This window comes from Phyllostomus discolor, chromosome 3 (assembly GCF_004126475.2).
Source record: "Phyllostomus discolor isolate MPI-MPIP mPhyDis1 chromosome 3, mPhyDis1.pri.v3, whole genome shotgun sequence".
NCBI classification, from domain to species: Eukaryota; Metazoa; Chordata; class Mammalia; order Chiroptera; family Phyllostomidae; genus Phyllostomus; species Phyllostomus discolor.
In genome coordinates this window covers 23,768,600-23,781,051 of record NC_040905.2, presented here as the reverse complement: position 1 = coordinate 23,781,051, position 12,452 = coordinate 23,768,600, and the positions used below count along the sequence as shown (strand labels likewise).

Here is a 12,452-nt window from a genome sequence, read left to right as displayed (position 1 = left end):
AGCTTTTATTACCTCACAGTGCCTGTGGGTGAGGAGTCAAGCACTGCTTATGTCACAAGACGGCTATGAAGGTGTCAGCTGGGCTTCAGCCGTCTCAAACCTGGGCAGAGACGCTTCCACACACACTCACGCACACGCTTGTCAGCAGGATCAGTTCCCTGCAGGTGGTGGGCTGAGGGTTCAGCTCCTCACAAGCTGTTAGCTTGAGGCCTCCTGCGTTTTCTTGCCACATGGGCCTCTTCATGGGGCAGCTCACATATAGCATTTTGCTTCATTAGTGTGAGCACGTGAGAAAGCAAGAAAGAGTACAAGTAAGAGGGAGGTCACAGTCTCTTATAGCCATCTCAGAAGTGATATCTTGTCACTTTTTCCGAGCTTTATTTATTAGAGACTTGTAACTACATCCAGTCCACGCTCAAAAGTAGGTGATTTCAGAGGCAGTGATTACACAGGAGGTGAAACCATTGGGACCCATGTCAGAAGGTACCTGCCACACCCAGTGGTTGGTTTCCACTTCAACAGTGAGAAAAGGAAAGGTAGGAGATCAAAGAAATATTTAAGCTCCCACAATGACTTTCCTCCAAAATGTTAAAAAAATATATACACATCATTGTGTTTTTATGACCTGATTTACTTTCTATGACCATATGTATAGCCCAGACTGGGCAAGTTAACAATCGTATTATCATTTGTTATACACTTAAAAATGACATTTTTTTGTTTAAAATGTGCATAAGTTAATTACCAGAGGCGAGCACGAAGGGAGAGGCAAACAACTCGGGCAAACAGCTGGAAGAGCCTGTACTGAATGCAGCCTGGATATGTGCCCCCGTTTCTGCTTCCACTGCTCAGCTGGAAGAGCTGTCAAGGATGCATTTTGAGCTCTGTGTGTTTGTCTGTGTCCATGCATGCATGTGTGTATGCATTCACACCTGTGTGCGGCTGTGGGGTTGTTACAGTGAAAACACATGCGGGGGAAAGTGGGTGACCTTGTATATTTACCTTGCTCCTTTTTCGCTATGGCCGCAAAACTGGGCAGAGGGACTGTCCAAGTTGGAGGGGCCTCCATTCATCCTGTTTCCAAATGGCATTTTCTGTCCCTAAAGTGTGCTGTTTTCTTTTTTCTCTGACGGCAGTCCCAGTGGGTGTTACTCAGTGCATTTTCCAAGTTACAGTTGTCTTCAGATGGAGCCTAATTTCAGTTGTCCCTCCCCGGCCCCTTCATTATTGCTGCTTATGGATGGCCATCCTGCCAATGGGGTTTTTCACCCCGTAAACCAAAGATCCTCCACGTCCCTTAATTCACAAGGTACAAGTTGTGTATGCAGAGCCCAGGTGAAAATCCTTTTCTAATGAAATAGAGTCAAGTTTTGGAAACCGCATGTGCGTTTGCCCGTGTGTGTGCACGTGCACGGACCCCTTGCGCCTATGACTCACGAGCACATATTTTCCAAGAGTCGAGGCTCACAAAGCAACTTAACTGATCTAACATTACACTCTCCCCAGAGTGATTTAGAGTGCCATGAAGATGTCTTTGCCTTCAGCAATTTCCCTGCGGTTCACGTTCAATTAAAAGACCCAACTGTACGTACCTGGCCAGGGAGATACAGTGATCACGTAGGTGGTTTTCCCAGGGTGAGACTTACCCATTGCACTCCAAATGCGCTGACTCCTGCAATTTCCCCAAATGTGGGAAACTCCACTGCTAAAAACGGTGGGGGGGGGGGGGGGAGGCCAAACTGTGCCTTGTTTTGCTTTGGGCTGGAAAGAGGAAAAAGAAAAAGGTTAACAATTCAAGAGACAGATAAATTGCTTTTTTTAAAAAACAAAGACTCATTGCATTTATAAACGTGGGTCTCCCATAATTTTTAAAAATCGTTTATATGTGGGGATGAGCCTTATAAACAGTACAGCCGAGTCAAGGCTATGGTTTTTTCCAATTAAAGGACTGGACCCGACAAGACCACCAATTGTTCTGTTGTGTTTTGGAAGCCTGATCCAAGTTTACATTTCCAGCCAGTGCCTCACCCCTTATGTTTATGACAGCACAAAAGAGCTTGCTCTGGGAATTTCTCGAGGGGAAGTCATGGCAGCGTGCGCTGTCACTGAGAAGGACGGCGAGGGAGGAAAACAAAGTAGCATGTGAAACGGAAAGCAGGAGAATGGACGATTTCTCTTCACTTGACATTTAAATCCCAAATTGGATTCGCCTACATATCAAAAGCGAAAATATTTTCAGTGTTTGGACATATGTAGGGATTGCCAAATGGAGAGTTAAGTCTGAGAATGTACCACAACATCAACCGTTTGCACAGCTGTTGTTGGAAATGACTCCAAACCACCCTGATGTGTCTGGCAAATGTAAATATTGACCACGTGCATTTCCTAGCTTTGTTTAGGGGTCTCCCTGAAGGTAGTGAGCTAATAAGTACCATACTAAACACATTCGGTATGACACTAACTCTGCCGCTCATGACAGTTGTCACTCTGGAATCTGCTTATAATCATGCATAAAATAGCTCTTTTGTAGGAATTCAGATGGTTTGCATGTGGTTATTTTGGTAAACTCAGGAGGGTTGACTGTGTGTTAGTGTCTGCGAAACGACTTGAAATACTTATGTGTTTCTCCAGTGGAAAGAGGGAGAAATGCCAATGCTGAAAAGCAAATGGTGACATATTCTGAGATTCCTTGTCCTCGATGGCTGCCATGTTTTCCTGCTGAGCACCCATGTGCTCCTCCAGGCACCTGGACACCAGACTCCACAGTTGAGCCCCCTCATGTCTGACATCATTATGGTGCCACAGCTCCAGATGTCCCTGAATTCTTTTCCTAAATCAAAATCCTGTGGCTGGGCGATCTGAGAGGCCAGTTTAAAGGGATTTCATAAAGTGCATTCATAGTAACTAGATCTAATTTATGTTGCGTTATCATCTGGGAACTTACCAACTGCTATTAATTTTGCCTTCCAAATTCTGCTGAAGTGGTTACTGTGACCCGCCTATAAATTCCACCTAAAATTGCTAATACAAACACCCTTCCTGAAACCATTGAGTTTTTGCCATGGTTTTAACTTTAGCATGGTGACATTTTTAAACTATTAAATTCTTAAGAGAACTACTTGGTCAGTTCGGAAAATTCTTAATAAAAAGGTGAAGTCCAAGACAAATGAGCTTCTGCACCTTACTCTTGGTGTTCATTTTACCACTCCTGCAAATTTCCCTCTATTTCATGCTAAAGGACAAACTTGCTTTTGATCTTTTCTGAAGCCTAGAGTTCAGGCAATACCAAAGCTCCTTCCCTTGTTTAGACTTCCTTCTTTGTCCATGCCTGTGAGTGCACGTGACCTGCTTTCTCTGCTTAACTGGCAGTCGTGACAGGTGTAGGCGGACAAACAAGCAGAAGAGAAAATTGGGTGGAAAGGATGTACCAATACCCTCCCGGGGACAATAGATGGTATTAAACACTATGGACTTTATCAATAGCTGGTTGCAAACCAATGAACATTCAAGGAATTTTGTCCAACCTTCTTGATGCAGCCCCAAACAGTCCTACCTGAGATTAAGATAAGATTCCTCTTATCTTAAGTGAGGTTGATCAGGAGGCTTGTCCTCTTCATTGAGAAGCAAAAGCTCATATTTCTTAGAAAAACATTGAGCAACAAGAATTTCCCTAAAGATCCAGAGTGAGGGAATACGAGAGCACCTATGGTGTTTTCAGAGTTAAAGCAGCAGAAACCGTGTGTGACCTGAAGCAGCTGAAACCTGCATCAAATACATGCCAGCGATGTTCACGTTCTCCAATCTCTGGTTCTTCAACCTCTTCCCGTGTTAGAACACCCAGGAGATTTAAAAACCTCCAGTGCCTAAGATGTATCCCAGACCAATTAAATCGTAGTCTCAGGAGGTATGATCCAGGCATCACTGTCATTTCTTAAAACTCCCCAAGTAACTTCCCTGTGCCGTCAAGTGTGAGAATCCCTGCACTAAACAAAGCACTTGTAAATTCATGCAGGTGCACAGCTCTGTGGGGTGAACATTTCAACCTCCAGGGTGCAGTTAGCCTTTCCTTCCATAAACACGTGATTATTCATTAGCCTCCCCCACATAAAAGCCAAGTGAAACAACAAACAAACAAAACTTCGACCACGCCAATTTAAGAAATGAGGTGGGAGGAAGGTGCACCAATCGTAACCTGAGGAAGATTTCTCATAATGCTGACTTTATAATGGACAAAATTCTTGGGAATATCAGGCTTCATTATCTCTTTTCAAGGAAAGAGAACACTGACAAAGCTCAACTGCAGTATCCTCTGAAGATGATCTGAAAATGGAAATCCGTGTGAGACTCCAACAAGAATTTTGGCTTATTCACCTTACCTTTCACCTTACCTTTCAAATTCATAAGTGCATCAGGGGTCTATTAACTAATTTCTCATAACAAATTTGGTAATATTTTAGATAAAATCACTTGCTAAAGGTATATTTAAAAATAATCTACACTACTAGAAGAGTCTAAGACATGCTAAAACCTATCATCTATGGAGAGAGAAATCAAGCTTAATTACAGCCATATTATTACTAGTATTTTGTCTGCACAATTTACCCTTTTTTGATATAGTTCTGCTGTAACCTGTTACCATTTGGGTACTCCAACTGAGCTGTGGTGCGTTTAAAAAGACCTGCATCGGCATTGAGTAATTCATCACTTCCCAATTTTGCCACATGCACTCAGCTACATCAGAAAGGTAGAATCTCTAAGTATCTTCAAGTTCTTGCTCATGTCAGAAACGTACCAATTACTTTTAAATTTTTTAAATTTTTTAAAATTTTATGTGCCCCAGACACGATGAAACAGCTCTCCGGCCACCAACACAGGTACCGAGCTAGACGGCACGAAGGACAGCACGACTGCTTTGCCCCTGACGGCACAGACCAGAGTGGTCTCTGTTGATGTTAAGTCACTCACTGCCTTTGCCATTTAAAATCTTGGACAGACAGTAAAATCCTACATAGAGTTTTCTATATTTTAGAATCTATCCACTCAACACATATTTTTAAGCACATATTTTGTGTCAGCTCAGTCTGTTGTAGGAGCTGGAGACCCATCAGGAAGCCAAAGATAGATGAAGTCCTTTGAGCTTGCATTCTAGCAGAGGGAGACACACAGTTACACACACACACACACACACACACACACACACACTGAAACGCTCACAGAAAGCTTTTAAAAATCATTGAAAATCCTTCAATTTTTTTCCAGGAAAAAAGCAATGTCAAGTTCAAGTGTAGTAAGGAAGGAAGGTGCTACCAATAAGTTGGATGTATTGCGTTTTAGTGGATGTTTCCTTTGCAAACATTGCAACTTATGCATCTGTGATTCTTGAAATTTCATGGTCTATAGAAATGACCATCCAGTTCTGATGCTTAGGGCACTTTTTCATATTTTGAAGCCCCAGGCTAACTGTAAAGTTGGGATTTAAACTATCTGAGTATCCTGAGAGCCTAGGGTGAGCAAAATAACCTCCAAAATTACCGATCTCTTAGTTGCAGCGATAGGATGGGAGAATCTCACCTATTGTGAAGATACGGACCGGACCTTTAAGCCAATCTGTGTATCCTGGCTATGGAGAATCAAGAGAGGCATGTGACCGCAGTTCTCCAGCCATGTGCCTGCAGACTAATGGAGTAACAACTCCTGCCAGTTGCTTCCTCCTCTGACCCTTTGAAGTACAGATTTCCTGGACAGCTTACTCTGCCATCTGCTGTTGTTGACAAACACCAGAAGATGTTGTCCTATCCCAGGGCTGCTATTTACTATTTCTCTGTAGGCCTTGGTAACTCAATGTGAAAAATGAAAGGCACCTAACTTACCCACAGTAAGGCACTAAGTCTAAATCATGATACTATATCTAAAAGTGCTTTATACACTATCATGTGACAGTGCAATTTTTTCTAATTCAACAAACATTTCTGAAGGTCTTCTAAATTCAACAAATATATATTCGAGTCTTCTGTGCAATCCCTCAGCTTGCAAGAGATAAAAAGAAAGATTCCAACAGCTAAACCTAAAGCCTTTACTCATCCCATTTATAATTCAGCAAATACTTACTGAATACCTGTTGAGAATGAGGCACTTCTGTAAGATGCTAGAAAAAATAGTTGCGAGCAAGATAATCAGGGTACCAATCATCATGGAGCTTATAGCCTAATAAGTAGGAAGGCAAAGAAATGCCTTAATGAAGATGGAAAGTGCTGTGATGATGTATCATACATTAATGGACCCAGGCCATAGTTTCTGAAATAGACTTCAATACTTGAATACTTGTCCATTGAAAAGATTTTAAAACAACATAAATTCACATGAAGGGAGAGGGGACAACCTGGGTAGGGAAGAGTTTAGATCATGCTCCCAGAAACAGTGAATAGTCCAGTTTTCTGTAGGTGGGCCGTAGCGTGGGAGGTACTAGCAGAAAAGACTGAAACCTGTGTTGCAGCCACAGTCAGGAACCTCACAAGCTAGAGCCTTTGCTCAGGCAGCAGTAAACCCATCAGCGACCTAATGCTGGTGGAGCAGAAATGGCTCGGCCCCTTTTCTCCCCAGCCACACAGGAAATTCTGTTAATTTACTTGAAAACATGAAGGCGAAGCCATAAGCAACAGTCACCGGTAAAGCCAGCCATTATTTCTGGTTGTAGAGCCATGCCAGCCAGCAGCCAGACTGATTGACAGATACGTAAGGTTTATGCATGTGACAGAGACAGCAAAAGAGGGAGAGGCCCTGCATATCAGTCAGCAGAAGAAGAGAGAAATGAGTTTGACTTGAGCACCCATCATTCTCAAAGGACATTTATGCATTGATTCCAACAAAATTGTCCTTGGGCGTAGCTATGTGAAAAATATTTTCATAGTAAAATTTAGATTTCAGCCTCAGGCTAAAAATATGTGGGTGGATTTAGCTCTCCACCTGAAATAGTTTCCATAGACGCCTGGATAAAACTCAATGTATTCTTGGCTCTACCAGTGCGTTGTACCTGCAGAAAAGCTGCAGCTCAGCACTTCCTGTGAACCTGCTCAAAAAATGTCGCATGCATGTGCAGGGCAAATCCTCTGTTTATTTCCCTTTTCAGCCGGGAAGTCGCTGCACTGCACCTGCTCATCTCTTACTAAGTATTTATTTTCAGCCGTCTATTTCTGTTTCTTACAGGGATTTTTTGCTTGATTTTCTTTTTGAAGAGGACTGAATAATTCATAGCACATTCAAAACTAAGATCACATTTATTTCTTCTGTATATGAAAGTGTATATATCTTTATATACATAAACTGGGTAGGCTATACACAAATGTGTGTAAGGTATATTTACATACATAGTATATCAATCATGCTATCAACCATACAGTACTTTTAATTTAAATGCTCTGAAATACTCTTCTGTTTCAAGGGTTCTGCTTATTAAAACAATAGCGTGTAAGGTCGTTTACACAGTAGTTGTCATTTAGATAAAAATATTTGAAAAATAAACTTTTTATAAGCTTAAAATTTTGATCTGAATGACTTGCTAAAAGAATTCAGGAAACAAAAAAATGCAAAAAACCTCAGTTTTGCTCCCGCAGTTCTGAAGACACAGGAAGCAGCCATATTAGACAGACAAGCCTGGAAGAGGAAGCCCCGCAGTCCGGCACCACCAGCAGCTATTGAGAGACCTAAAGAGAAAGAGGAACAAAAACAACAAGATAAATAATTAATAGAAAGAAAAACTAGCAAGATCCCGTAAGAATCTTCCTACAATTGTAATTGGTAAGGGATGGAGCTTTGAATGGGCTTATTATTACTATAAGGACATTGATGACAATGACTAAGGGTAAAAATTAATCTCTAATTCTATTTTAAAGATACGTACCTAAGGGAATGTCACCAAGCGTTTCTTCAGGGCCTTTTATGTAGAAATTTGCCACTGGTACTGAGAATTATAGAAAACAATAGAAAGTGTGATGTATGAATTCAAGAGCCGCTTTCCTGTGGGGATGGAGACATTCACTGGCTATTAGAACTTTCAGGGACTGAATCGTCTCAGGGTAAACGTCATGTCATCTATGCCCACAAGAATATAATCAATTTATTCACATGAAGCAATAATTGATTGTTAGTATTTTGCATTTACCTGTTCCAGAGATATTGTCATTCTAACTTGAGGTCACTGGAGGGCATCTCTGAAGACCGAAACCCATTACTGAGGACAGAAAAGGGAAGCCATCCTCACCATGTTCCTAAACCAAAAACATAATCCTTTCTCACACAGCTGGCCCTCCACCACTGTATTAAGATCTGTACTGAAGAACTGCAAAGAAAGAAGGAAATTCTATTTTTTTGGTGCTCGGGCCCAAGCCAGCCTTGGTGAGAGAAACAGGCAGGTGGAGACAGTAGGCAAGAGAATCACTTCCCCTGGATAAGAATTTTATTATCTTCTACATGAAATACTTTATAATTCCCAGAAAACTCGTTATTGTTGCTTCCCTATTGGAGTCCAGGCAACATATGAAAATAAATCAAATGTATAAACTCTAGAATCTTATGAGAAAACATTGGAGTATACCGTGCATATTCCCAATCAAATAATAAATGAACCAATTTTTTAAAAGCCTGTGATTATAGAAATTGAAGCATGAAAATGTAAACAATTTGATTCAAAGAAGGAGAAAATCACTCTTACAGTAACTTCTCATAACATTTGTCAGCATCTGCACCCTTGGGCCCAATTAGTAGATTTCCAGTTTTCTTTAGAACGATTCTACTTCACAATCCAAAGGTAAATTAGGTGAATAACTTGTGGAAAGGGCTCAATTGAAATTAAGAATCTTTAGAAGGGAGAAACCCCTGGATTCTTATTAAAATCTAAATCCTTTCATAAAGTATCAAGTAGAAACCTACTTAACTTCAAAATCCTGTGTAGAAAAAAAATCATAAAAATCAGAAACAGATTCTGTAGTTGCCACTCCAGAAATAGAATTTTCGGTGGCTATCCAGTTTCTGAAAGCCAAGTACTGTACCACACAGATTACTGCATAATGAGGCCAGAAGTACCAATATTCCCTCTCTTTCTGTTTTTTCTTTGTTGTTGTTGTTAATTAGTAAGTCGTAATTTATTTCCCCACAATATTTTTCCTACGTGAGCCACAGAACATTAGAGCGAGAAAGAAGCTGATAAATTCAGTTAGGTCATACCACAAAATTTCACACAATGTGTGACCCTTTTTTAGTAGAACCATGGCCTGGATCATTCTCCCACCTCTAGAAGGATTTTTCAGTTCTACCCTGCCCCAGGTACCAACTGCTGAGCCATGAATTTGTAAATGATTAGCTTTGCACTCTGGATGACATGGAAGCCGGGTGTGATTGCCATGCCTTGCAGTATGTGTTAGAGGCTTATTGTTTGGGGTTACTCTCACTCTTTTAGATGTAAATGCATAGGGGATCGAACCGCATCCTTCAGTAAACAGTTCACTTGCCTTGTGCAGACTATCAAAGGGATGTGATGATGGGATGACCAGAAAACTTCATTTAATTAGGACCCCCAAGTACTCCACCCCAGGGACCCTGCTTCTCTCCTCTTGTCCAGTTTTCTGAGTGGGAAAAGTCCCATGCAGCTGCCTCCCATCTTGTCACTCCTAGCCGCCTCTCTGTGCCTGTAGAGCACACAGTGACAGTTTTATATTGGTTGTCTTGCTTCCACATGTGCTTTTCTCCCCCTTAGAGCATATGTTTAATATTTGGGACAGTACAGGATGTTTAAAGTTACGAAGTTATCAGTTTGTTTTCCTTAGAAGGCACAGATGCCCCAACATGCGAAGTCCCAGAGCTCTTAATGTCCTCATAGCAGAAAGTGCCCACCATTGCATCTATGTTTACACAATTATTATTATCTAAATGGCTTAATGTTTTGAGCCAGCACATTTTCACCATTTGCTGCCATTATGTTGACAGAAGGCAACTGAATAATATACAAGGAAGAAATCAATGCTTTGATTAAAAGGAAAATGTGTCCAGATGACTCGAGGAAGTTGCTCCAACCCGGCTTTCCACATGAGATATACTACTTCCATCTGTTCTTGTAATCCCGGAGTATGCCATAATTAGTGATGTGGGCATTCACAGCATCCCATGCTGGAGAGCTTACTGTTTACGCGAGAATTTACTAGCTTTCTTTTTAGCACCCCTGCTCCCCACTCCAGAAAGTTTTCAGATTGGCTTGGTATGGTTCAGAAGGCAGCAATTCAGTACAGTTCTTTCACCAAGACCCCCAAACTTGGAGAAATTAATGGAGCTGTCCTCAGAAATCCACACCATGTTGTCATTGCTAGTCCTGCAGGCATTGCTTCAGTGCCTGATCTCTCCGCGGGCGCAGGATAGCCCCTCAGCAAAGTTGTGATAATGTTGATGGCGAAAGTTTCAAGTGGTAGGTCTAGGCCAGGGGCGTCAAACTCATTTTCACCGGGGGCCACATCAGCCTTGCCGTTGCCTTCAAAGGGCCGAATGTAACTTCAGGACTGTATCAATGTAACTACTCCTTAACAGTTAAGTGAGAGCTCAGCGCTGCCACAGGGTAGAAACAGGGTACCACCGGGCAGATAAAACAAGGTGGAGGGCCAGTTGGGCCCTCAGGCCTTGTGTTTGCCCACTGCGGTCTGGGTGATCGGAGCAGAGCAAGTCCTGCAGGACTGACTAGTGAAAAGGCACAGCGATGGCACTCTGAGCAGGGCTGGCAGCCCCCGAAGAGAACCAAGCAGGTTACAAGCCAGATAAGCTTTATGAATACACGAAGGGGCAGAGGCCATTTCAAAGGACGTGTTACAATCTTTCAGAAACAAATAAGTGAAAAACAGGACCCGTCAAGGAAAGAAAATACTTTTTTCTTTAAAGATCTGATGCTAAACTCTTTAGTTGAAGGATTCCGACAAAGGATGCCCACCTGAGGCTGTTCTCTGCTTCCCCAGCCCCACCATGCTCTCTGCAGATTTACCCACTGGGCGCAACACGGAAGTCGGGAGGAGAGTGCTTAGGTGTAAACACCAAGAAATCGGATTAGGCTCTCCTCATCCTTCGATACTCTGACACTTCTCTTCAGAACAATAAATAACACCTTCTTGGTTGATGTGGTTTCATCCTTTTCTCTCCACATGGAAACAGGTTATTGCTGACTAGCAAGAATGCTTCCATATCTTCATGAAAAAATACGAAGGGCATAGGGTAACCCAGAATTTACTCAGATGGATTATATATACATAACTTTAGCTCTTAATTTAGAAAGATAGAAATACTAATAGGTAAGTTGGGGGAACCTCCTTTAAAGGTTATTATAAAACTTAACAATGAAGCAACTGCCTTAGTGTGGGTTTTTTTTTTTTTCATTTCCCACCCAATTCAATTTTTTAAAAACAGGTTAGAGTCAAAGTGCTTCTAATTCATTCAAGGAAGCCCAGCTCAGGGGCAGTAGAATAAATACTGCTATCCTCCACCCTGTCAGAATCTAGGAATCAGAAGTGTGGATAATGGCTTTCTCTTTATCTAACTTTTGGAGACTATATTTTTACAGTCTATGAAAAGAGAAGGGAAGCATTGGAACAATTTTTTGTTTAAGGTTGGCACTGTGAAATACAGCACCCTTGGTATATCCTGTATTTCAAGGTACAGTACATTAGTATCTCGAAATTTTCATAGTTTTCTGTTGTATTTATAATTTAAATTTTTATTATTAAAGTCATAGAACTACTTTATGCATTATTTTTCTTGGCTACTTTGATTTAAATGTGTATTCTTGTGTTTTGATATTGCATTTCTAAGATTTGAGCTGCCTTATTCATACTAGATTATTAGTCTAATGTAAATCGCAGGAGACATTTTTCTCATATTTTATTACTTGTTCACAATGAAAACATACAAAACTCATAGTGCTGATGTGAAGACACAATGCTCTTTGTTCCCTATTTTCATTATGCATCAATGCCAAACTCTGACAGAAGTAAGGGTAAACCAACCCTTTGTGGATTTTGTAGCAAAAACAAGGTCCCTTGCTATGATTAACTCTTAGTTGGATTATGGTTGCGATGGGTTACTTCTAATTTTATTTTGATCTTTACACACTAAAATGATAAAAAGTAAAACTATTTCCAGGGATAAAGGATAGCTCTGGTCAAAGTTCAAAATTATTTTCAGGAATGTAAGGTACAAGAAGGAAGTTCATTAACAACTACACATTTGCTCTCTCACACATTAATCTTGGTCAAGATGTTCCTAAATATTCCCCAAGAAAATAAAGTCTCTATTTCCTAACCATTTGACTATATTTATGTGGACTATTCTTTAATAATGAGAAAAGGAATGTCCTTTAGTTAACATGACTGGCCAAAGAGGAACGTTAAATACAAATATCTGACCACATCTTTGCGGCTTATGCTACT

General features: G+C 41.0%; 1 protein-coding gene and 1 pseudogene across 1 annotated transcript in view; both read left to right on the top strand.

Annotated features, from left to right (window-relative positions):
• FBXL7 (F-box and leucine rich repeat protein 7) overlaps positions 1-12,452 on the top strand; it is a 336,987-nt gene that overhangs the window by 298,949 nt on the left and 25,586 nt on the right. The window lies entirely within an intron of this gene.
• Positions 1,585-1,713, top strand: LOC114513394 (annotated as a pseudogene).